The sequence below is a fragment of the Scyliorhinus canicula genome, chromosome 8, assembly GCF_902713615.1.
Source record: "Scyliorhinus canicula chromosome 8, sScyCan1.1, whole genome shotgun sequence".
Taxonomy (NCBI): Eukaryota; Metazoa; Chordata; class Chondrichthyes; order Carcharhiniformes; family Scyliorhinidae; genus Scyliorhinus; species Scyliorhinus canicula.
Window position 1 is genome coordinate 198,953,205 of NC_052153.1, and position 26,440 is coordinate 198,979,644.

Sequence of the window (26,440 nt, forward strand, 5' to 3'; positions counted from 1 at the left end):
CAATTGTAATTATCCTGCAGGGAGATAAATCATGCGGCGGAAACTGCAGAGGTATTTTCCTCTTGTGCACAGAAGGCAAATCCTGACCCATATTCTCCTCAGTCCCCTATTTCTAATGGTTGAGATCATCTTCCCAGACAAATCCAAGAAAAACATACATCTAGAACAACACTCTGACCTCTTCACTGCATGCATCACCTGACCAAGGCATTTGACTGTGCAAGATTGTTACTAAAGATTTGAATGTCTATGAACCGCCATCACAATCCTGCAACTGTTTTGAATGGGAGATCTGAAACAAGAAGCTTTCAAATACTGTTTTGGGTTAAGGCGGAGTGATTTATAATCGGATGGTGCTTACTCACTTCAAAAATCAACTGGTGGGTGTTAGAAATACCTTTAGATGGAAAACACTAACCTTTGAGCCTCCATGCTAAAAATAAACAGGCCTCCATAGATATACATGATGTATAGTTTGTGGATGCCTGCCATGTCATTGTTGCCCACTCCGCAGCAAATTTACAAGGCACTCTTGATCTCTTCAACTCAGTCTACAAAAAACTCGGCCTGTGCTCAAATCTTGTCAAAACAATACCTGGTCAGCCAAATATTCTACCTCCCAGGTTTGTTGGAGACACAATGGAATATTTTGAGCATTATCTATACCTTGGCAGTCACCTTGTTCAAAAGGCCACCATCGAAGAGGTGATCCAACAGCCTGCTACGAACTACAACAGTTAATTTTTGACAAAGACCACCACATCTCAACAAAGGTCATCATGTACAGAGCAGTTGTTGTCACTGCACTTGGGTACAGTGTTGTGACCTGGACTGTGTATCAACCCCCAAGAGTGCTGGGGAAATTCATTCAACAAACACTAGTGCCCTTCGTGAAGTGAGGTTCACAAGCATTCAGGCAAAGCTCCTACAGAATCAAGTTCGATGTCCAAGTGACCAAAAAGTGTCTCCGCCGGGTCCTGTTTTCTCTACTCTCAAATGGCCAACCTAAGGAGAGAAAGAAACTGCTTCAAAGACACAAACTCTCCTTGAAATATGGTGGCATTGACCTTAATGGCTGGGGGAGTTTGTTACCCTGAATGGTGATAAACAGTCCGTCAAACTGGACTTCTTCCATCGGGCAGGAGATACAGAAGTCTGAGAACACGCACAAACAGACTCAAAAACAGCTTCTTCCCCACTGTCACCAGACTCCTAAATGACCCTCTTATTGACTGACCTCATTAACAGTACACCCTGTATGCTTCATCCGATGCCAATGCTTATGTGGTTACATTGTATATCTTGTGTTGCCCTATTATGTATTTTCTTGAATTTTGTTTAATTCCCTTTTCTTCCCATGTACTGAATGATCTGTTGAGCTACTCGCAGAAAAATACTTTGCACTGTACCTTGGTACACGTGACAATAAACAAATCCAATCCAATCCAATCCAATCTGCATCACGTTTTGAGTGCCAACATTCTAATGACAAGGCAGAGCAGCAACAGAGGAGGAAAGAAAAGGAAGCAACTCCTGCATTACGGATCCCAACCTCATGGGATATCCTACTCCACATGGCCAAAGTCAACCTGTCAGGATTTGGCCTGCTCAGTTGATGATAACAATACTATTGGACAGAGCAATTAATTGGAGCTTGTAACAAGGTTGTGGAATAATCATGGTGATTTTAATCATCTTATAAACTGGACAAATCAAATCAGCAATGGTAATCTGGAAGATGAGCTTGTCAAATGCTTTTGTGACAGTTTCCTGGAGCAATGCATCATGGAACTAACTAGTGATAAAGCCAGTTTAGATCGAGTAATGCGCAATAAGGAAAGTTTAGTTAGCAATCCCATCATAAAAGATCCACTGGGGCAAAAACGATAACTCAATCCAAATTAAGTTTGAAAGCAACATAATCCAGTCCCGAACAAGAAACTTGTACTTAAGTTTTGTTTGAAAAAAGACAGATAGTCATTTGGTGGTTTAAAACTTGAGAACTGGTTAAAAAAAAAGAGACATACTGCCAAAGCTTTCCATGTTGAGCTCATCAGGACAAATCACAAGATACCAATGTCAGTGGAAAACAACTTTATATTATGCAAGAGTGCTGACTGGTTTGCAAGTGGACTCATTGCCAGAAGGGTTGCCATGAAGAATGATCCAGTTAATGGTGGTCTGATGGTTAACTGCCCAGCATTGTTTGAAAATTTAAACTAGGCAGCTCAACTGACTGATCAAAGCATTGACTTGAGAAATTAACCAGCGAATGGCTAGTGCACATGTTCGTTTTGCCCACAAATGGGCAGGGTCCTGCACATATATGTGGCTTTCAGCGCACACAAACATGCCACACTGCGAGCTCGATTGACAATATTAAATTTGTTGTCCAAGTAATTCTTAGCATACAGAAATTATTTAGAGAAAGTTGTCCAATCGCAGAATCACATCGAATGTTAGGCTCTGATTAGAGCTTTGCACGCATGGACTTGTTGGGTTCAGTCCGTACTTTGCCCATTGTTTTTATTGCACAGACTCATGAATATGCCTAAGGCCATCACTTTTCACCATGAAAGCTGCCCGGTCTACCTCAGATTACCCTTGTTAGGAAACCAAAGGTAGTTTAAGGGATTTATGTTTGTTTTGATCAACATCAGAAATAAGAAATAGTTATGAGTGGCTTAAATTTAATGTTTCTGTGGAAGGAAAGGTAAAACCTATAGTTCGATTCATGCTGGACAAAGATGTTTGCATGTGTGGGGATTGGTTTAGTTTGAACTGTGCTTAGAGATGGTTACAGCATCAAGATTAAATAGAGGCTGGCAGAAATGGTTGACTCTCAAATGCTCTCTGGAACGGAGGGCATTAAGGGACAGGCTGAACCAGCGATGCTCACGTCCCTTAAAATAAATGTAAAACTAGGAGTGTCTGCTTAGCAACTGTGGTCCTTTTAAAGTAGAATGGCATTTGAATGTAGTTTTTGGCTGAATTTGTTTGTGTTGAAGGACACCAAGAAGTGGACATCTCTCGACTCTGCCAGGGAAGCTGGGCATGACAAAGGAGCTACAAAGCAGCAGGCTTCCCAAAGTACAGATACAACCCAGATAATTAAGAAATTTGGACAGAATGCCTAAAGAATACTGAAGTTGAAAGAACAGAGACCAAGATATTGTACAAGAGAATTCAAGGGAAAAACAGACAAAAGTAATAATAATCTTTAGAACATAGAACATAGAACGATACAGCGCAGTACAGGCCCTTCGGCCCTCGATGTTGCACCGACATGGAAAAAAAAAACTAAAGGCCATCTAACCTACACTATGCCCTTATCATCCATATGCTTATCCAATAAATTTTTAAATGCCCTCAATGTTGGCGAGTTCACTACTGTTGCAGGTAGGGCATTCCACGGCCTCACCACTCTTTGCGTAAAAAACCCACCTCTGACCTCTGTCCTATATCTATTACCCCTCAATTTAAGGCTATGTCCCCTCGTGCTAGCCACCTCCATCCGCGGGAGAAGGCTCTCGCTGTCCACCCTATCTAACCCTCTGATCATTTTGTATGCCTCTATTAAGTCACCTCTTAACCTTCTTCTCTCTAACGAAAACAACCTCAAGTCCATCAGCCTTTCCTCATAAGATTTTCCCTCCATACCAGGCAACATCCTGGTAAATCTCCTCTGCACCCGTTCCAAAGCTTCCACGTCCTTCCTATAATGAGGCGACCAGAACTGTACGCAATACTCCAAATGCGGCCGTACCAGAGTTTGGTACAGCTGCATCATGACCTCATGGCTCCGGAACTCAATCCCTCTACCAATAAAGGCCAACACACCATAGGCCTTCTTCACAACCCTATCAACCTGGGTGGCAACTTTCAGGGATCTATGTACATGGACACCGAGATCCCTCTGCTCATCCACACTACCAAGAATTTTACCATTAGCCAAATATTCCGCATTCCTGTTATTCTTTCCAAAGTGAATCACCTCACACTTCTCCACATTAAACTCCATTTGCCACCTCTCAGCCCAGCTCTGCAGCTTATCTATGTCCCTCTGTAACCTGCAACATCCTTCCGCACTGTCTACAACTCCACCGACTTTAGTGTCGTCTGCAAATTTACTCACCCATCCTTCTGCGCCCTCCTCTAGGTCATTTATAAAAATGACAAACAGCAACGGCCCCAGAACAGATCCTTGTGGTACGCCACTCGTAACTGAACTCCATTCTGAACATTTCCCATCAACTACCACTCTCTGTCTTCTTTCAACTAGCCAATTTCTGATCCACATCTCTAAATCACCCTCAATCCCCAGCCTCCGTATTTTCTGCAATAGCCGACCGTGGGGAACCTTATCAAACGCTTTACTGAAATCCATATACACCACATCAACTGCTCTACCCTCGTCTACCTGTTCAGTCACCTTCTCAAAGAACTCGATAAGGTTTGTGAGGCATGACCTACCCTTCACAAAACCATGCTGACTATCCCTAATCATATTATTCCTATCTAGATGATTATAAATCGTATCTTTTATAATCCTCTCCAAGACTTTACCCACCACAGACGTTAGGCTCACCGGCCTATAGTTACCGGGGTTATCTCTACTCCCCTTCTTGAACAAAGGGACCACATTTGCTATCCTCCAGTCCTCTGGCACTATTCCTGTAGCCAATGATGACCTAAAAATCAAAGCCAAAGGCTCAGCAATCTCTTCCCTGGCTTCCCAGAGAATCCTAGGATAAATCCCATCCGGCCCCGGGGACTTATCTATTTTCACCTTGTCCAGAATTGCCAACACTTCTTCCCTACGCACCTCAATGCCATCTATTCTAATAGCCTGGGTCTCAGCATTCTCCTCCACAATATTATCTTTTTCTTGAGTGAATACTGACGAAAAGTATTCATTTAGTATCTCGCTTATCTCCTCAGCCTCCACACACAACTTCCCACCACTGTCCTTGACTGGCCCTACTCTTACCCTAGTCATTCTTTTATTCCTGACATACCTATAGAAAGCTTTTGGGTTTTCCTTGATCCTACCTGCCAAAGACTTCTCATGTCCCCTCCTTGCTCGTCTCAGCTCTCTCTTTAGATCCTTCCTCGCTTCCTTGTAACTATCAAGCGCCCCAACTGAAACTTCACGCCTCATCTTCACATAGGCCTCCTTCTTCCTCTTAACAAGAGATTCCACTTCTTTGGTAAACCACGGTTCCCTCGCTCGACCCCTTCCTCCCTGCCTGACTGGAACGTACTTATCAAGAACATGCAATAGCTGTTCCTTGAACAAGCTCCACATATCCAGTGTACCCAACCCTTGCAGCCTACTTCTCCAACCAACACATCCTAAGTCATGTCTAATGGCATCATAATTGCCCTTCCCCCAGCTATAACTCTTGCTCTGCGGGGTATACTTATCCCTTTCCATCACTAATGTAAAGGTCACCGAATTGTGGTCACTGTCTCCAAAGTGTTCACCTACCTCCAGATCTAACACCTGGCCTGGTTCATTACCCAAAACCAAATCCAAAGTGGCCTCACCTCTTGTTGGCCTGTCAACATATTGTGTCAGAAAACCCTCCTGCACACATTGTACAAAGAACGACCCATCCAATGTACTCGAACTATATCTTTTCCAGTCAATATTTGGAAAGTTAAAGTCTCCCATAACAACTACCCTGTTACTTTCGCTCTTTTCCAGAATCATCTTCGCCATCCTTTCCTCTACATCTCTAGAACTATTAGGTGGCCTATAGAAAACTCCCAACAGGGTGACCTCTCCTTTCCTGTTTCTAACCTCAGCCCATACTACCTCGGAAGAAGAGTCCCCATCTTGCATCCTTTCTACCACCGTAATACTGTCCTTGACTAGCAGCGCCACACCTCCCCCTCTTTTGCCCCCTTCTCTGACCTTACTAAAGCACCTAAACCCCGGAACCTGCAACAACCATTCCTGTCCCTGCTCTATCCATGTCTCTGAAATGGCCACAACATCAAAGTCCCAGGTACCTACCCATGCTGCCAGTTCCCCTACCTTATTTCGTATACTCCTGGCATTGAAATAGACACACTTCAAACCACAGACCTGAACACTGCCGCCCTCCTGCGAAGTCAAAACTGTACTCCTGACCTCTCTACTCTCAATCTCTCGCACCCCAAAACTACAATCTATTTATTAGTGTCAGAGGTAGGCTCACATTAACACTGCAACAAAGTTACTGTGAAAAAGTCCCCAAAGACGTGCTGTTAGGTGAATTGGACATTCTGAATTCTCCCTCAGTATACCCGAACAGGTGCCGGAATATGGCGACATGGGGATTTTCACAGTAACTTCATTGCAGTGTTAATGTAAGCCTACTTGTGATAATAATTATTAAAAGTGAGTGAAACCAGAGTTAGTGGGAAAGCAAACTTCAGAGGTAAATCAAAAGTTTGATTCAACCTCCACAGAGTCTGGGGAACGATAATTCAAGCAACTTTGAGCAGTTCGTACAACAGTCAAGACAAAATAATCCTGATAATCTGGGATACTGGATTCTTTGTTAAAAGTGGTGTAGAAGCCTAGTTTAAAATATTTGGAAAATCTGAACTGTATTTTGAAATGCAAACCACTGACAGTAAGCATTGTGGTGAAAGACTATTATGAAACAATTTTTTTGAGTGGAGTTTGGAAACTCATCTGACAATTATCCGGTAGGTGAAATCCACAGACGTTCACTTGGGTTCAGAGTGGAGTGTGTAATTGACCACAGCCAATTGTGCTTTTTTTTTTTAAATGTATTCGTTCATGGGTGTCGCTGGCTGGGCCAGCAGTTATCGCCCAACCCAAATTCACCTTGATGGGGTAGTTAAAGGTCAACCACACTGCTGTGAATCTGGAGTCAGTGTAGGCCAGACCAGGCAAGGAGAGCAAATTTCCTTCCCTAAAGGACATAGAACATAGAACGATACAGCGCAGTACAGGCCCTTCGGCCCACGATGTTGCACCGACATGGGAAGTCAAAAACTAAAGACCATCTAACCAACACTATGCCATTATAGAACATAGAACAGTACAGCACAGAACAGGCCCTTCGGCCCTCAATGTTGTGCCGAGCCATGATCACCCTACTCAAACCCACGTATCCACCTATACCCGTAACCCAACAACCCCCTCCTTAACCTTACTTTTTATTAGGACACTACGGGCAATTTAGCATGGCCAATCCACCTAACCCGCACATCTTTGGACTGTGGGAGGAAACCGGAGTACCCGGAGGAAACCCACGCACACAGGGGGAGGACGTGCAGACTCCACACAGACAGTGACCCAGCCGGGAATCGAACCTGGGACCCTGGAGCTGTGAAGCATTTATGCTAACCACCATGCTGCCCTGCTGCCCCAATCCATATCATCCATATGCTTATCCAATAAACTTTTAAATGCCCTCAATGTTGGCGAGTTCACGACTGTTGCAGATAGGGCATTCCACGGTCTCACCACTCTTTGCGTAAAAAACCCACCTCTGACCTCTGTCCTATATCTATTACCCCTCAATTTAAGGCTATGTCCCCTCGTGCTAGCCACCTCCATCCGCGGGAGAAGGCTCTCACTGTCCACCCTATCTAACCCTCTGATCATTTTGTATGCCTTTATTAAGTCACCTCTTAACCTTCTTCTCTCTAACGAAAACAACCTCAAGTCCATCAGCCTTTCCTCATAAGATTTTCCCTCCATACCAGGCAACATCCTGGTAAATCTCCTCTGCACCCGTTCCAAAGCTTCCACGTCCTTCCTATAATGAGGCGACCAGAACTGTACGCAATACTCCAAATGCGGCCGTACCAGAGTTTTGTACAACTGCAACATGACCTCATGGCTCCGGAACTCAATCCCTCTACATTAGTGAACCAGATTTTTTTTTTTTAAAACAACAATCAACAATTGTTTCATGGTCATCATTAGACTTTTAAATCCAGATTTTTTTAAATTCAAATTTCACCATCTGCAGTGGTGGGATTTGAACCTGGGTCTTCAGAGCATTACTCTGGGTCCCTGGTTTACTCCTCCAGTGACAATACCACTGAAAGGAACTTTGTGCTACGGCAACCATTGCAGCTTAAGATGTACTTGGTAATGTGTGTATTTTTTAAGCTTTAAGATAATGGGGGAGAGGGGGAGCAAGAGAGTAAATGGGAACATATGAATTAGGAGCTGAAGTAGGCAATTCAGCCTTTTGAGCCTGCTCCGCATTTCAATCATGTCATGGCTGTTCTCTTCCTGGTCTCAAATCCATCTCCCAGCCTGTTCCCCATATCCCTTTAACCCGATATTTTTAAAAATCAGAAATATATCTACCTCCTTCTTGAAGCCATTTATTTACTCTGATTCCACCACCCCAAGGACAGCTTAGTTCCATAAATTCGCCAACCTCTGCAAGACGTCGTTCCTCCCCCACTGCAGGATATTGTATTGTAGTATAACCCAATAGTTTATATTCAATAAATCATAGAATTTACAGTACAGGAGGCGGCCATTCGGCCCATTGAGTCTGCATCGGCCCTTGGAAAGAGCACCCGACTCATACTCGCACCGCCACCCCATATCTGTAACCCAGTAATCTTTATTGTCACAAATAGGCTTACATTAACACTGCAACGCACCTAATCTTTTTGGACACTAAAGGCAATTTATCATGGCTAATCCACCTAACCTGCACATCTTTGAAAATGAAAATCGCTTATTGTCACGAGTCGGCTTCAAAGAAGCTACTGTGAAAAGCCCCTAGTCGCCACATTCCGGCGCCTGTTCAGGGAAACTGGTACGGGAATCGAACCGTGCTGCTGGCCTGCTTGGTCTGCTTTAAAAGCCAGCGATTTAGCCGAGTGAGCTAAACCAGCCCCTATGGACTATTGGACTGTGGGAGGAAACCGGAGCACCCGGAGGAAACCCGTGCACACACGGCAAGAATGTGCAAACTCCGCACAGACAATGAACCAAGCCGGAAATCGAACCCAGGACCATGGAGCTGTGAAGCAACAGTGCTAACCACTGTACTACCGTGCGGCCCTTTTCTTGTTAAATCTAATTAACTGTCTTGCGACTCTTCCTCCACATTTTCTTAAAGAAAAGTAAAAGTCTTTTGAGTAAGGTTTTCATTCTGGGATCTTCCCGTCCCGGTGAAAGCACCAACTGGGATCGTAATACCCTGCAAGGGCAAGGCATTTCAAAAGTCTGAGCAACATGTACAGCTAGTGTTTCACACTGTTACAATGCAGTAGCAACACAAGTGGTATTTGGCACTAACAGGATACTCCTGTCAAGCCAAAAAGACCTTCTACCTATCACACAAATGAGTAATGTGATGTATGAATTTCAATGCCAGTGTGATGCTAGGTGTCGGCCGCATGTCCCAAAAACTGGGAAATCTAAGATAGTGAATCAAGTGTGGACATTAGCGTGGACTGGAATAGTAGCAAATCTGAAGATCTGGAGTATATTTGAAGCCAGCAATGGGTCACTACAAAATTGATAAAAAGGAAAAAGTGGAATGGTAGGAAACTAAACATGGAAGCGAGCACTTTTCCAGGAGACACATCCGGAGTGAGACTCATACAGAGTGGGAGATTTAAACTTGGTAATTTGGTGCAGTGAGGTAATTCGGTGCAGAGTGTGAGATGGTGCTTTTTAACCCTGGTAAGTGACTGGTAATTAGTCTCTCTTTTTCTTTTCATTGTCTAATTTATTTATTTTTATTTTGAAATTGTAGTTGTTTAAGTTTACCACGGGTTTAAGACATGGCAGGAGATCCCAGACCCGTGTCATGCTCCTCGTGTGCGATGTGGGAGCTCAGGGACACGTCCACTGTCCCTGGCTCCTTCACGTGCAAGAAGTGTGTTCAGTTGCAGCTCTTGTTAGACCGCTTGACGGCTCTGGAGCTGCGGATGGACTCACTTTGGAGCATCCGCGATGCTGAGGAGGTCGTGGATAGCACGTTTAGCGAGTTGGTCACACCGCAGGTGAAGGTTACTGAGGGAGATAGAAAATGGGTGACCAAAAGAAAGAGCAAGAGTAGGAAGGCAGTGCAGGTGTCCCCTGTGGTCATCTCCCTGCAAAACAGATATACCGCTTTGGATACTGTTGAGGGAGATGGCTCACCAGGGGAAGGCAGCAGCAGCCAGGTTCATGGCACCGTGGCTGGCTCTGCTGCACAGCAGGGCAGGAAGAAAAATGGCAGGGCTATAGTGATAGGGGACTCGATCGTAAGGGGAATAGACAGGCGGTTCTGTGGACGCAATCGAGACTCCAGGATGGTATGTTGCCTCCCTGGTGCAAGGGTCAAGGATGTCTCGGAGCGGCTGCAGGACATTCTGGGGGGGGGGGGGGGGAAACAGCCAGCTGTCGTGGTGCACATAGGCACCAACGATATAGGTAAAAAACGGGATGAGGTCCGACAAGCGGAATTCAGGGAGTTAGAAGTTAAACTAAAAAGTAGGACCTCAAAGGTAGTAATCTCAGGATTGCTACCAGTGCCGCGAGCTAGTCAGAGTAGGAATGTCAGGATAGATAGGATGAATGCGTGGCTCGAGAGATGGTGCAAGAGGGAGGGATTCAAATTCCTGGGGCATTGGGACCGGTTCTGGGGGAGGTGGGACCAGTACAAACCGGACGGTCTGCACTTGGGCAGGACTTGAACCGATGTCCTGGGGGGGTGTTTTCTAGAGCTGTTGGGGAGGGTTTAAACTAATGTGGCAGGGGGATGGGAACCAATGCTGAAAGTGGAAGGTAGTAAAACAGGGACAGAAACAAAAGGAAGTAAGGGGAAAAGTGCAAGGCAGAGAAGACATAGTCAGAAATCCATAAGGGCGACAGTACAAGGTACAGTGACTGAGGGGAGCACAGTGAATAGGCCCAGTAATAACAAAAGGAATAAAACTGGAGATGTTAAGATTCAAAACAGAGGTAAAAAAAACCAACATAAGTGTACTTTACCTGAATGCTCGTAGTATTCGGAATAAAGTAAATGAGTTGGTGGCACAAATCATCGTAAATGACTATGATTTAGTGGCCATTACTGAAACATGGTTAAAGGATGGTCACGACTAGGAGTTAAATATCCGAGGGTATCAAACTATTCGGAAGGACAGAGTGGATGGTAAGGGAGGTGGTGTTGCTCTGTTATTTAAGGATGACATCCGGGCAATAGTAAGGGATGACATCGGAGCTATGGAGGATAAGGTTGAATCCATTTGGGTGGAAATCAGGAATAGTAAGGTGAAAAAGTCACTGATAGGAGTAGTCTATCGGCCACCAAATAGTAACGAGATGGTGGGGCAGGCAATAAACAAAGAAATAACTGATGCATGTAGAAATGGTACAGCAGTTATCATGGGGGATTTTAATCTACATGTCGATTGGTTTAACCAGGTCGGTCAAGGCAACCGTGAGGAGGAGTTTATAGAATGTATCCGCGATAGTTTCCTAGAACAGTATGTAATGGAACCTACGAGGGAACAAGCGGTCCTAGATCTTGTCCTGTGTAATGAGACAGGATTGATTCATGATCTCATAGTTAGGGATCCTCTCGGAAGGAGCGATCACAATATGGTGGAATTTAAAATACAGATGAAGGGTGAGAAAGTAAAATCAAATACTAGTGTTTTGTGTTTAAACAAAGGAGATTACAAGGGGATGAGAGAAGAACTAGCTAAGGTAGACTGGGAGCTAAGACTTTATGGTGGAACAGTTGAGGAACAGTGGAGAACCTTCCAAGCGATTTTTCACAGTGCTCAGCAAAGGTTTATACCAACAAAAAGGAAGGACGGAAGAAAGAGGGAAAATCGACCGTGGATATCTAAGGAAATAAGGGAGAGTATCAAATTGAAGGAAAAAGCATATAAAGTGGCAAAGATTGCTGGGAGATTAGAGGACTGGGAAATCTTTAGGGGGCAACAGAAAGCTACTAAAAAAGCTATAAAGAAGAGTAAGATAGAGTATGAGAGTAAACTTGCTCAGAATATAAAAACAGACAGTAAAAGTTTTTACAAATATATAAGACAAAAAAGAGTGGCTAAGGTAAATATTGGTCCTTTAGAGGATGAGAAGGGAGTTTTAATAATGGGAAATGAGGAAATGGCTGAGGAACTGAACAGGTTTTTTGGGTCGGCCTTCACAGTGGAAGACACAAATAACATGCCAGCGACTGATAGAAATGAGGCTATGACAGGTGAGGACCTTGAGAGGATTGTTATCACTAAGGAGGGAGTGATGGGCAAGCTAATGGGGCTAAAGGTAGACAAGTCTCCTGGCCCTGATGGAATGCATCCCAGAGTGCTAAAAGAGATGGCTAGGGAAATTGCAGATGCACTAGTAATAATTTACCGAAATTCACTAGACTCTGGGGTGGTCCCGGTGGATTGGAAATTAGCAAACGTGACGCCACTGTTTAAAAAAGGAGGTAGGCAGAAAGCAGGAAATTATAGGCCAGTGAGTTTAACTTCGGTAATAGGGAAGATGCTGGAATCTATCATCAAGGAAGAAATTGCGAGGCATCTGGATAGAAATTGTCCCATTGGGCAGACGCAGCATGGGTTCGTTAAAGGCAGGTCATGCCTAACTAATTTAGTGGAATTTTTTGAGGACATTACCAGTGCAGTAGATAACGGGGAGCCGATGGATGTGGTATATCTGGATTTCCAGAAAGCCTTTGACAAGGTGCCACACAAAAGGTTGCTGCATAAGATAAAGATGCATGGCATTAAGGGTAAAGTAGTAGCATGGATAGAGGATTGGTTAATTAATAGAAAGCAAAGAGTTGGGATAAATGGGTGTTTCTCTGGTTGGCAATCAGTAGCTAGTGGTGTCCCTCAGGGATCCGTGTTGGGCCCACAATTGTTCACAATTTACATTGATGATTTGGAGTTGGGGACCAAGGGCAATGTGTCCAAGTTTGCAGATGACACTAAGATGAGTGGTAAAGCGAAAAGTGCAGAGGATACTGGAAGTCTGCAGAGGGATTTGGATAGGTTAAGTGAATGGGCTCGGGTCTGGCAGATGGAATACAATGTTGACAAATGTGAGGTTATCCATTTTGGTAGGAATAACAGCAAACGGGATTATTATTTAAACGATAAAATATTAAAGCATGCCGCTGTTCAGAGAGACTTGGGTGTGCTAGTGCATGAGTCACAGAAGGTTGGTTTACAAGTGCAACAGGTGATTAAGAAGGCAAATGGAATTTTGTCCTTCATTGCTAGAGGGATGGAGTTTAAGACTAGGGAGGTTATGTTGCAATTGTATAAGGTGTTAGTGCGGCCACACCTGGAGTATTGTGTTCAGTTTTGGTCTCCTTACTTGAGAAAGGACGTACTGGCGCTGGAGGGTGTGCAGAGGAGATTCACTTGGTTAATCCCAGAGCTGAAGGGGTTGGATTATGAGGAGAGGTTGAGTAGACTGGGACTGTACTCGTTGGAATTTAGAAGGATGAGGGGGGATCTTATAGAAACATTTAAAATTATGAAGGGAATAGATAGGATAGATGCGGGCAGGTTGTTTCCACTGGCGGGTGACAGCAGAACTAGGGGACATAGCCTCAAAATAAGGGGAAGTAGATTTAGGACTGAGTTTAGGAGGAACTTCTTCACCCAAAGGGTTGTGAATCTATGGAATTCCTTGCCCAGTGAAGCAGTTGAGGCTCCTTCATTACATGTTTTTAAGGTAAAGATAGATAGTTTTTTGAAGAATAAAGGGATTAAGGGTTGTGGTGTTCGGGCCGGAAAGTGGAGCTGAGTCCACAAAAGATCAGCCATGATCTAATTGAATGGCGGAGCAGGCACGAGGGGCCAGATGGCCTACTCCTGCTCCTAGTTCTTATGATACAAAAAAATGTAATAGCTTTAATAAGTAGGTTAAAAGGAGTGTAACTAATGTAAACTCTGGCTCCTAGAGAAAGCGACAGTAGAAATGAGACACGGGGAAAGGACAGGTATTGAAATATTTTGTGCATCTTCACAATAGAAGACACAAATTACACAGCAGAAGTAAATAATAATCAATGGCCCAAAAAAACAAGAGAGCAACACGAAGTAATCAATATCAGAAAAAATGTGCTGGAGAAACTTATGGGACTAAAAGCCGACAAATCCTCAGAATCTGAAGATAGTCCAGGGTTCGAAAAGAGATAGCTGTGGAGATGGTGGATGCATTGAATGATTTTACAAAACTCCATAGTTTCTAGAAGGTCCCAGGAAATTGAAAGTTAGTAAATATAAATCAGCTACCAAGAAAGGAGAACAGAGAAAACAGAATTACAGGTTGTCAGAAAAAAATACTGGAATCTGTTACTATCAAAACCTTAGCCACACGCTTACAAAATCATGGTGTGATCACACAAAGCAAACACGGTTTCATGCAAGGGAGAAGAATTGCAAGTAACTATGATAGCAAACTAGGTGGCATGGTGGGGGGGCTACAATATTTAACAATGATGTAACAAGACATTAGAAAACTTGCAATCTTGGCAGCTACACAGCAAATCAATACCGACAAATAAATGAGGGCTGCTGCACATTGGTCGCAAAACTTAGAATCATCTACAGTTAGGAAAATGAGAAACTGAATGGGGCAGAATCAATAGAGTATACCATAGAGTAAGAGCATTCGGTCTGCACCTTCCAAGGAGGAAAATACTACAGACGCCGGAAAATCTGAAATAAAAACAGAAAATGCTGGAAATGTGCTCAGCAGGTTTGTCAGCCTCTGTTGACAGAGAAACAGAATTAACGTTTCAAGTGTATAACTTTAATAAGAACTGGGAAAAAGTTAGAAAATCAGTAGGTTTTAAGCAAGTTAAAGGCAACTGGATGCGAAGAACAAAGGGGCGGTATTAGAATGGTATGGGGCAGTACAGGTTTAGAGACAAACGGTTTCATGGTGCAAGTCATGGGAGTGGCCAGGGAACAAGAAAGATGCATCTACAAGAGCAGGCTGGAGGGGCCAAACGGCCTATTCCTTATGGTCTTGTGTGAATGGCTGGATGAATAGCTGCTGTCCAACCAAAGAAAAGGAAATGAGAGAAAGAGCAAAAATAAACATAATAAAGGGGAAAACAGGGAAACAAAATGAGGTGGAGATTGGAATCTAAAATTACTCAATGGGTCCTGATGTAAGAAATCCCAGACTTGGAGTTAACACTTTCTCACTCCACAGATGCCGTGTGACCTGCAGAGCATTTCCCACACTTTATATTTCAGATTGAGCAATATTCTCCTTTTGCATTGGTTAATCCACCGACTTCTAGAACATAGAACATTACAGCGCAGTACGGGCCCTTCGGCCCTCGATGTTGCGCCGACCTGTGAAACCATCTGAAGCCTATCTGACCTACACTATTCCATTTTCATCCATATGTCTATCCAGTGACCACTTAAATGCCCTTAAATTTGGCGAGTCTACTACTGTTGCAGGCAGGGCATTCCACACCCCTACTACTCTCTGAATAAAGAAACTGCCTCTGACATCTGTCCTATATCTACCACCCCTCAATTTAAAGCTATGTCCCCTCGTGTTAGTCATCACCATCCGAGGAAGAATTCTCTTCCAAGAATGCCCAACTTGAGGTTCTGCCCAATTTTCCCCTCTAATTACCCATCCACCAAAACAGTCCAAGTCCTTCCTTTGCATTCGCAAATTACCCCAGGGACATTAGTCAGGAACTGTTCAAATGAAACGTGCAAAAAACATGTCTAAATTAAGCACATGAAAGTTCTGCAAAAGTGTGTTCGGTGTAAGGACCCTTAATCACCTTGCCAATTACTATCTGTACTATCAAAATGTTCCCTGATGGATGATTGCAAAACACTGTTATCTATCAATTCCTACAGATTGAGGGATAGCTAATGTAACCTGCAAATCGCCAGTAGCTGTTGATCCACATCCAAGAATACTTAAGGAAATGGCTCTAGAAATAGTGGATGCATTGATGGTCATCTTCCAGGATTCTAGACTCTGGAATAGTTCCAACACATTGAATGGTAGCTGATGTAAGTCTACTATTTAAAAAAGGGAGGTGGAGAGAAATCAGGGAATTATAGACCAGTAAGGTTGATCATCAACAATGGGGAAAATTCTAGAGTCCGTAATAAAACATTTAATAGCAAATCACTGGGAAGCATTTGTCATGCCCAGGAGGCTGGGAACACACAAAGCAAATGTGGAATACAAGGAAAGTATAAAGAAACTTAAGCAAGGGGTCAGGAGGGCTAAAAGGAGTCAGGAAAAGTCATTGGCCAGCAAGATTAAGAAAATTCCCACGTCTTTTTATACATATATAAAAAGCAAAAGGTTAGCCAGGGAAGAGTGTTGGCCCACTCAAGGACAGGGGAGGGAATCTATGCATGGAGCCAGAGGAAATGGGTGCGATACTGAATGAGTACTTTGCTCTTGTATTCGCCAAAGAGGACTTGGTGGATGATGAGTCTAGGGAACGGTGTGTAGATAGTTTGGATCATGTTGGATCAAATAGGAGGTATTGGCTGGCTTAAAAAACATTAAGGTAGACAAGTGAAATGAACTGAAATGAAAATCGCTTATTGCCACAAGTAGGCTTCAAATGAAGTTACTGTGAAAAGCCCCTAGTCGACACATTCCGGAGCCTGTTCGGGGAGGTTGGTACGGGAATTGAACTGTGCTGCTGGCCTGCCTTGGTCTGCTTACAAAGCCAGTGATTTAGCCCTGTGCTAAACAAGTCCCCAGAGCCTGATGGGATATACCCCAGAATTCTGACGGAGGCAAGGGAGGAAACTGCTGATGGCTTGAGAGAAATTTTGTATCCTCAAACGGTTACAGGGGAGATCCCAGAGGATTGGAGAATAACCAATGTCGCTCCTTTGTTTAAGAAGGGTAGCAAGGATAATCCAGATACCTACAGGCCAGTGAGCCTTACGTCAGTGGTAGGGAAATTATTGGAGAGGATTCTGCGAGACAGGATTGACTCCCACTTGAAAATAAGTGGGTGGATTAGTGAGATGTAACATGGTTTTGTGAAGGGGAGGTAATGTCTCACTAACTTGATCGAGTTATTCGAGGATGTGACGAAGATGATGGATGTGGGTAGGGCAGTGGATGTTGTCTACATGGGCTTAAATAAAACCTTTGACAGGGTCCATCATAACGGACTGGTAAAGAAGGTGAAGTCACACGGGATCAGGGGTGAGCTGGCAAGGTGGATACAGAACTGGCTAGGTCATAGAAGGCAGAGAGTAGCAATGGAAGGGTGCTTTTCTAATTGGAGGGCTGTGACTGGTGGTGTTCCGCAGGGGGCAGTGCTGGGACCTTTGCTGTTCGTAGTATATATAAATTATTTGGAGAAAAATGTAACTGGTCTGATTATAGATTATAGAATTTACAGTGCAGAAGGAGGCCATTTGGCCCATCGAGTCTGCACCGGCTCTGTGAAAGAGCACCCTACCCAAACCCACACCTCCACCCTATCCCCATAACCCAGTAACCCCACCCAACACTAAGGGCAATTTTGGATACGAAGGGCAATTTATCATAGCCAATCCACCTAACCTGCACATCTTTGGACTGTGGGAGGAAACCGCACCACCCGGAGGAAACCCACGCACACACAGGGAGAACATGCAGACTCCGCACAGACAGTGACCCAAGCCAGGAATCGAACCTGGGACCCTGGAGCTGTGAAGCAATTATGCTAACCACTATGCTACCGAGCTGGCATGATGGATACAGAACTAGCTCAGTCAGAAGAAAAGGGCAGCAGTGGAAGGGTGCATTTCTGAATGGAGGATATATATTATATAAGAAAAATATAACTGGTTTCATAGAACTCTCATAGAATTTACAGTGGAAGCTATTCGACCCAACAAGTCTTCACAGCCCTTACAAAGAGCACCCTACTCTAACATATCTCTGTAACCCACCTAACATTTTGGACACTAAGTGGCAATTTAGCTTGGCCAATCCACCTAACCTACACATCTTTGGACCGTGGGAGGAAACCGGAGAACCCGGAGGAAACCCACGTACACACGGGGAGAACGTGCAAACTCCACACAATCACCCGAGCCTGGAATTTAACCCGTGAGACTGGAGATGTGAGGCAGCAGTGCTAACCACAATGCCGGTTTGATAAGCAAGTTAGCGGACGACACAAAGGTTGGTGGAATTACGGATCGAGATGAGGACCGTCAGAGGATACAGATCGGTTCAAAACTTGGGCGGAGAGATGGCAGATGGAATTTAATCCGGACAAATGTGAGGTACAGCATTTTAGAAGGTTTATAAAATAAATGCCAGAACCCTGAAGAGTATTGATAGGCAGAGGTATCTGGGTATGCAGGTACACAGGTCACTGAAATTGGCAATGCAAGTGGAGAAGGTAGTCAAGAAGGCATACAGCATGCTTGCCTTCATCAGCCAGGGCATTGAGTATGACAATTGGTAAGAGGACAGCACGATGGTGCAGTGGTTAGCCCTGCTGCTTCACGGCTCTGGGTCCACATTCTCCCCATGGTTTTGCCTCCACAACCCAAAGATGTACTGGGATTGGCCATGCTAAATTGTCCCTTAATTGGAAAAAATTAATTGGGTACTCTAAATTTATTTTATAAATAAATAAAAATTGGAAAGTCATGTTGCAACTTTATAGAACCTTAATTAGGTCACACTTGGAATATAGTGTTCAATTTTGGTCGCCAACTACCAGAAGGATGTGGAGGCTTTGGAGAGGGTGCAGAAGAGATTTACCAGGATGTTGCCTGATATGGAGGGCATTAGCTATGAGGAGAGGTTGGAGAAATATGGTTTGTTAGAACATAGAACAGCACAGTACAGTCCCTTCTGCCCACGATGTTGTGCTGACCATTCATCCCAATCCAAGATCAACCTAACTTGCACCCCTTCAATTTACTGCTGTCCATGTGTCTAAGAGTCGCTTAAACGTCCCTAATGACTCTGACTCCACCACCTCTGCTGGCAGTGCATTCCACACACACACCACTCTGTGTAAAGAACCTACCTCTGACATCTCCCCTGTAGCTTCCTCCAATCACCTTCAAATGATGTCCTTCGTGACAGCCATTGCCACCCTGGGGGAAAATCTTTGGCTATCCACTCGACCCATGCCTCCCATCACCTTGTACACCTCTACTAAGTCACCGCTCTTCCTTCTTCACTCCAGTGAGAAAAGACCTAGCTCACTTTGGAAACAGTGACCACAATTCGGTGACCTTTACGTTAGTGATGGAAAGGGATAAGTATACCCCGCAGGGCAAGAGTTATAGCTGGGGGAAGGGCAATTATGATGCCATTAGACATGACTTAGGATGTGTTGGTTGGAGAAGTAGGCTGCAAGGGTTGGGCACACTGGATATGTGGAGCTTGTTCAAGGAACAGCTATTGCATGTTCTTGATAAGTACGTACCAGTCAGGCAGGGAGGAAGGGGTCGAGCGAGGGAACCGTGGTTTACCAAAGAAGTGGAATCTCTTGTTAAGAGGAAGAAGGAGGCCTATGTGAAGATGAGGCGTGAAGTTTCAGTTGGGGCGCTTGATAGTTACAAGGAAGCGAGGAAGGATCTAAAGAGAGAGCTGAGACGAGCAAGGAGGGGACATGAGAAGTCTTTGGCAGGTAGGATCAAGGAAAACCCAAAAGCTTTCTATAGGTATGTCAGGAATAAAAGAATGACTAGGGTAAGAGTAGGGCCAGTCAAGGACAGTGGTGGGAAGTTGTGTGTGGAGGCTGAGGAGATAAGCGAGATACTAAATGAATACTTTTCGTCAGTATTCACTCAAGAAAAAGATAATATTGTGGAGGAGAATGCTGAGACCCAGGCTATTAGAATAGATGGCATTGAGGTGCGTAGGGAAGAAGTGTTGGCAATTCTGGACAAGGTGAAAATAGATAAGTCCCCGGGGCCGGATGGGATTTATCCTAGGATTCTCTGGGAAGCCAGGGAAGAGATTGCTGAGCCTTTGGCTTTGATTTTTAGGTCATCATTGGCTACAGGAATAGTGCCAGAGGACTGGAGGATAGCAAATGTGGTCCCTTTGTTCAAGAAGGGGAGTAGAGATAACCCCGGTAACTATAGGCCGGTGAGCCTAACGTCTGTGGTGGGTAAAGTCTTGGAGAGGATTATAAAAGATACGATTTATAATCATCTAGATAGGAATAATATGATTAGGGACAGTCAGCATGGTTTTGTGAAGGGTAGGTCATGCCTCACAAACCTTATCGAGTTCTTTGAGAAGGTGACTGAACAGGTAGACGAGGGTAGAGCAGTTGATGTGGTTTATATGGATTTCAGTAAAGCGTTTGATAAGGTTCCCCACGGTCGGCTATTGCAGAAAATACGGAGGCTGGGGATTGAGGGTGATTTAGAGATGTGGATCAGAAATTGGCTAGTTGAAAGAAGACAGAGAGTGGTAGTTGATGGGAAATGTTCAGAATGGAGTTCAGTTACGAGTGGCGTACCACAAGGATCTGTTCTGGGGCCGTTGCTGTTTGTCATTTTTATAAATGACCTAGAGGAGGGCGCAGAAGGATGGGTGAGTAAATTTGCAGATGACACTAAAGTCGGTGGAGTTGTAGACAGTGCGGAAGGATGTTGCAGATTACAGAGGGACATAGATAAGCTGCAGAGCTGGGCTGAGAGGTGGCAAATGGAGTTTAATGTGGAGAAGTGTGAGATGATTCACTTTGGAAAGAATAACAGAAATGCGGTATATTTGGCTAATGGTAAAATTCTTGGTAGTGTGGATGAGCAGAGGGATCTCGGTGTCCATGTACATAGATCCCTGAAAGTTGCCACCCAGGTTGATAGGGTTGTGAAGAAGGCCTATGGTGTGTTGGCCTTTATTGGTAGAGGGATTGAGTTCCGGAGCCATGAGGTCATGTTGCAGTTGTGCAAAACTCTAGTACGGCCGCATTTGGAGTATTGCGTACAGTTCTGGTCGCCTCATTATAGGAAGGACGTGGAAGCTTTGGAACGGGTGCAGAGGAGATTTACCAGGATGTTGCCTGGTATGGAGGGAAAATCTTATGAGGAAAGGCTGATGGATTTGCGGTTGTTTTCGTTAGAGAGAAGAAGGTTAAGAGGTGACTTAATAGAGGCATACAAAATGATCAGAGGGTTAGATAGGGTGGACAGCGAGAGCCTTCTCCCGCGGATGGAGGTGGCTAGCACGAGGGGACATAGCCTTAAATTGAGGGGTAATAGATATAGGACAGAGGTCAGAGGTGGGTTTTTTACGCAAAGAGTGGTGAGGCCGTGGAATGCCCTACCTGCAACAGTAGTGAACTCGCCATCATTGAGGGCATTTAAAAATTTATTGGATAAGCATATGGATGATAAGGGCATAGTGTAGGTTAGATGGCCTTTAGATTTTTTCCATGTCGGTGCAACATCGAGGGCCGAAGGGCCTGTACTGCGCTATATCATTCTATGTTCTATGTTCTATGTTCTTTCAACCTTTCTTCATAAGACATGACCTCCAGACCAGGCAGCATCCTGGTAAATCTCCACTGCACCCTCTCCAAAGCATCCATTTCCTTCCTATAATGAGGCGACCAGAACTGGACACAATATTCCAAGTGTGGTCCAACCAGAGTTTTATAAAACTGCAGCAAAACCTTGCAGCTCTTAAACTCAATCCACCTGTTAATGAAAGCCAACACACCATATGCCTTAACAATCCTCTCAACCTGGGTGGCAATTTTGAGGGATGTGCATGGACCCCAAGATCACTCTGTTCCTCCACACTTCCAAGAATCCTGCCTTTAACCCCGTATTCAGCATTCAAATTTGACCTCCCAAAATGAATCACTTCACATTTATCTAGATTGAACACTATCTGCCACTTCTCAGCCCAGCTGTGCATCCTGTCAATGTCCTGTTGTAACCTGCAACAACCCTCAACACTACTACAACTCCATCAACCTTTGTGTCATCGGCAAACTTACTAACCCACCCCTTCACTTCCTCATCCAAGTCATTTATAAAAACCACAAAGAGCAGAGGTCCCAGAATCCTGCCTTTAACCCCGTATTCAGCATTCAAATTTGACCTCCCAAAATGAATCACTTCACATTTATCTAGATTGAACACTATCTGCCACTTCTCAGCCCAGCTGTGCATCCTGTCAATGTCCTGTTGTAACCTGCAACAACCCTTGAGACGATTGTTATCACTAAGGAGGGAGTGATGGGCAAGCTAATGGGGCTAAAGGTAGACAAGTCTCCTGGCCCTGATGGAATGCATCCCAGAGTGCTAAAAGAGATGGCTAGGGAAATTGCAGATGCACTAGTGATAATTTACCGAAATTCACTAGACTCTGGGGTGGTCCCGGTGGATTGGAAATTAGCAAACGTGACGCCACTGTTTAAAAAAGGAGGTAGGCAGAAAGCAGGAAATTATAGGCCAGTGAGTTTAACTTCGGTAATAGGGAAGATGCTGGAATCTATCATCAAGGAAGAAATTGCGAGGCATCTGGATAGAAATTGTCCCATTGGGCAGACGCAGCATGGGTTCGTAAAAGGCAGGTCGTGCCTAACTAATTTAGTGGAATTTTTTGAGGACATTACCAGTGCAGTAGATAACGGGGAGCCGATGGATGTGGTATATCTGGATTTCCAGAAAGCCTTTGACAAGGTGCCACACAAAAGGTTGCTGCATAAGATAAAGATGCATGGCATTAAGGGTAAAGTAGTAGCATGGATAGAGGATTGGTTAATTAATAGAAAGCAAAGAGTTGGGATAAATGGGTGTTTCTCTGGTTGGCAATCAGTAGCTAGTGGTGTCCCTCAGGGATCCGTGTTGGGCCCACAATTGTTCACAATTTACATTGATGATTTGGAGTTGGGGACCAAGGGCAATGTGTCCAAGTTTGCAGATGACACTAAGATGAGTGGTAAAGCGAAAAGTGCAGAGGATACTGGAAGTCTGCAGAGGGATTTGGATAGGTCAAGTGAATGGGCTCGGGTCTGGCAGATGGAATACAATGTTGACAAATGTGAAGTTATCCATTTTGGTAGGAATAACAGCAAACGGGATTATTTAAACGATAAAATATTAAAGCATGCCGCTGTTCAGAGAGACTTGGGTGTGCTAGTGCATGAGTCACAGAAGGTTGGTTTACAAGTGCAACAGGTGATTAAGAAGGCAAATGGAATTTTGTCCTTCATTGCTAGAGGGATGGAGTTTAAGACTAGGGAGGTTATGTTGCAATTGTATAAAGTGCTAGTGCGGCCACACCTGGAGTATTGTGTTCAGTTTTGGTCTCCTTACTTGAGAAAGGACGTACTGGCGCTGGAGGGTGTGCAGAGGAGATTCACTAGGTTAATCCCAGAGCTGAAGGGGTTGGATTATGAGGAGAGGTTGAGTAGACTGGGACTGTACTCGTTGGAATTTAGAAGGATGAGGGGGGATCTTATAGAAACATTTAAAATTATGAAGGGAATAGATAGTATAGATGCGGGCAGGTTGTTTCCACTGGCGGGTGACAGCAGAACTAGGGGACATAGCCTCAAAATAAGGGGAAGTAGATTTAGAACTGAGTTTAGGAGGAACTTCTTCACCCAAAGGGTTGTGAATCTATGGAATTCCTTGCCCAGTGAAGCAGTTGAGGCTGCTTCATTAAATGTTTTAAGGTTAAGATAGTTTTTTGAAGAATAAAGGGATTAAGGGTTATGGTGTTCGGGCCGGAAAGTGGAGCTGAGTCCACAAAAGATCAGCCATGATCTCATTGAATGGCGGAGCAGGCTCGAGGGGCCAGATGGCCTACTCCTGCTCCTAGTTCTTATGTTCTTATGTTCTTATGTTCTAAAAGATCCCTGTGGGACACCACGTCATGATTTCCAGACGGAATACTTTCCATCCACTACCGCTCGCTGTCTTCTTTCAGCCAGCCAATTCTGTACCCAGACAGAAATTTCCCTGTATCCCATGCCCCCTAACTTTCTGAATGAGCCTGATCATGGGGAGCCTTATTAAATCCATATATACCACATCCACTGCCCAACCTTCATAAATGTGTCTCGTCACTTCCTCAGAGAATTCAATGAGGCTAATGAGGCATGACCTGCCATGTTGACTATCTTTAATCAAACTATGCTTTTCTGGAATGACAGAGGTTGAGGGGCAACCTGATAGAAGTCTACAAGATTATGAGTGGCATGGACAGGATGGATAGTCAGAAGCTTTTGCCCAGAGTGGAAGAGTCAATTATTAGGGGAAATAGATTTAAGGTGCAACAGGCAAGGTTTAAAGGAGATGTATGAGGCAATTTATTTATTTATTTTTAAACAAAGGGTGGTAAGAAACAAACTTGCTGCTTGGGGAGGTAGTGGAAGCAGATACGATAGTGATTTTACAGGGGCATCTTGACAAATACATGAATAGGATGGGAATAGAGGGATATGTATTTTCATGTATTTTCTTGAATTTTGTTTAATTCCCTTTTCTTCCCATGTACTTAATGATCTGTTGAGCTGCTTGCAGAAAAATACTTTTCACTGTACCTCGGTACACGTGACAATAAACAAATCCAATTCAGTGGTCCCTGGAAGGGGAGGGGTTTTAGTTCAGACAGGCAGCATAGTCGGTGCAGGTTTGGAGGGCCGAAGGGCCTGTTCCTGTGCTGTAATTTTCTTTGCTCTTTGGAAAGCAGTAGCAAGATAGGACAGAGTCGGCATGGATTTACAAACGGGAAATCATGCTTGACAAATCTACTGGAATTCTCCAAGGATGTAACTAGTAGAGTTGATGAGGGTGAGCCTGTGGATATGGTTTATTTGAACTTTCAGAAGGCTTTTGACAGAGTCCCACATAAGAGATTAGCGTGTAAAATTAAAGCACATGGGACTAAGGGCTGTGTATTGAGATAGATAGAAAACTGGTTGGCAGACAGGAAACAAAGTAGGAATTAGCAGATCTTTTTCAAAATGCAGGCAGCAACTAGTGGGGTACAGCAGGGATCTGTGCTAGGACCCCAGTTATTCACAATAGACTTATTGGAGAACACAATGTGATATCTCAAAATTTTCAGATGATACAAAGGTGGGTTGCAGGGTGAGCTTGGAGGAGGACTCAGAGGATTCAGTGTGATTTGGATAAGTTGAGTGAGTGGGCAAGTGAACGGCAGATGCTGTATAATTTGGATAAATGTGATACTTTTGCTACCTATTTGGTAGCAAAAACAGGAAGGTAGATTATCTAAATGGCTTTATGTTGAGAGAAGGAAATGTGCAACGAGACCTGGCTGTCCTCATACACCAGTCACTGAAACGGAGCATACAGGAGCAGCAGGCAGTAAAGGCGGCAAATAGTATGCTGGCCTTCATGACGAGAGGATTGGAGCACAGATTTGTTTGGGGGGGGGGGGGGGGGAGAGAAGAGAGAGAGGCTGAAAAACAATTACTGCGGATGCTGGAATCTGAAACAAGAGAGAAAATGCTGGAAAATCTCAGCAAGTCTTGCAGCATTTGTCGGGAGAGAAAAGAGCTAACATTTCGCGTCCGATGACTCTTTGTCAAAGCTAACAGACAAAGTGGGAAATATTTATACTGTGGAGTGAGAATGAAAGATGAGTCATAGCCACAGAAACCCAGGGAAACCGGGTGCTAATGGCCACAGATACCAAGGGGAAAGAGTGTTAATGGCAGTCGCCAGAGAGGACAAAAGATGTGAAAGGTCAAGCAGCAGGGAAACTAACATCAGAGGATGAACTGTAGGTGTGGGGGGAGAGGAAGGGGGAAGCAAAGAGGAGAAAGATGCAGGAAAGGTGGATAAGATTGGAGGGGGGGGGGGAATTAAATGTATATTAAGAAAGAAATGATAAAAGACAGTCAAAATGAAATGAAAACAAATGAGTCGAGGTGGGGCTGATCATCTGAAGTTGTTAAATTCGATGTTCAGGCCACAAGGCTGTAGCGTGCCTAACTGGAAGATGAGATATTGTTCCTCCAGGGGAAGGAGAGATGTCTTGCTGTAATTATACAGGGCCTTGGTGAGACCACACCTGCAATATTGTGTACAATTTTGGTCTTGTCTTGCTCTTGAGGGAGTGCAGCCAATGTTTACAAAACTGATTTCCAGGATGGCAGGACTGGCCTACGAGGAGAGATCGAGTCAGTTAGGATTAGATTCACTGGACTTTAGAGGAATGAGGGGCAATCTCATTGAAACTGATAAAATTCTAACAGGACTGGACAGGGTAGATGCAGAAAGGACGATCCCGATGGTGGGTGTCCAGAACCAGGGGTCACGGTCTTAGGATACAGGGTAAACCATTTAGGACTGAGAGGAGACGACATTTCGGCACCAGAAAGTTGTGTGCCTGTGGAATTCACTACCGCAGTTGAGGCCAAAACATGTGTTTACAAGGAGTCACATAACATTTGAGGCGAAAGGTATCAAAGGATATTGGAGGCAGAAG

The 26,440-nt window shown here is 44.3% G+C and overlaps 1 protein-coding gene across 1 annotated transcript in view; it reads right to left on the minus strand.

The window, feature by feature from the left end:
• Positions 1-26,440, minus strand: part of LOC119970799 (nipped-B-like protein) — a 559,915-nt gene that overhangs the window by 463,598 nt on the left and 69,877 nt on the right.